Genomic DNA, 267 nt, shown 5'->3' with positions numbered 1-267 from the left:
CGCCCGCCCCTCGACCCATCACCACTGGATGCGCCTGCCCCTCGACCCTTCACTTCTGGATGCGCCTGCCCCTCGACCCATCACCGCTGGATGAGTCTGCCCCTCGTCCTTTCACCTCTGGATGCGCCTGCCCCTCAAACTCTTCACCTCTGGATGCGCCTGCTGCTCGACCCTTCACTTCTGGATCTGCCTGCCCCTCAAACTCTTCGCCACTGGATGCGCCTGCCCCTCGACCTTTCTCCTCTGGATGCACCCGCCCCTCCAACT

This window comes from Sinocyclocheilus grahami, unplaced genomic scaffold (assembly GCF_001515645.1).
Source record: "Sinocyclocheilus grahami isolate Dianchi unplaced genomic scaffold, SAMN03320097.WGS_v1.1 scaffold1296.1, whole genome shotgun sequence".
In the NCBI taxonomy this organism is placed as follows: Eukaryota; Metazoa; Chordata; class Actinopteri; order Cypriniformes; family Cyprinidae; genus Sinocyclocheilus; species Sinocyclocheilus grahami.
Note: the sequence above shows the minus strand (reverse complement) of the source record.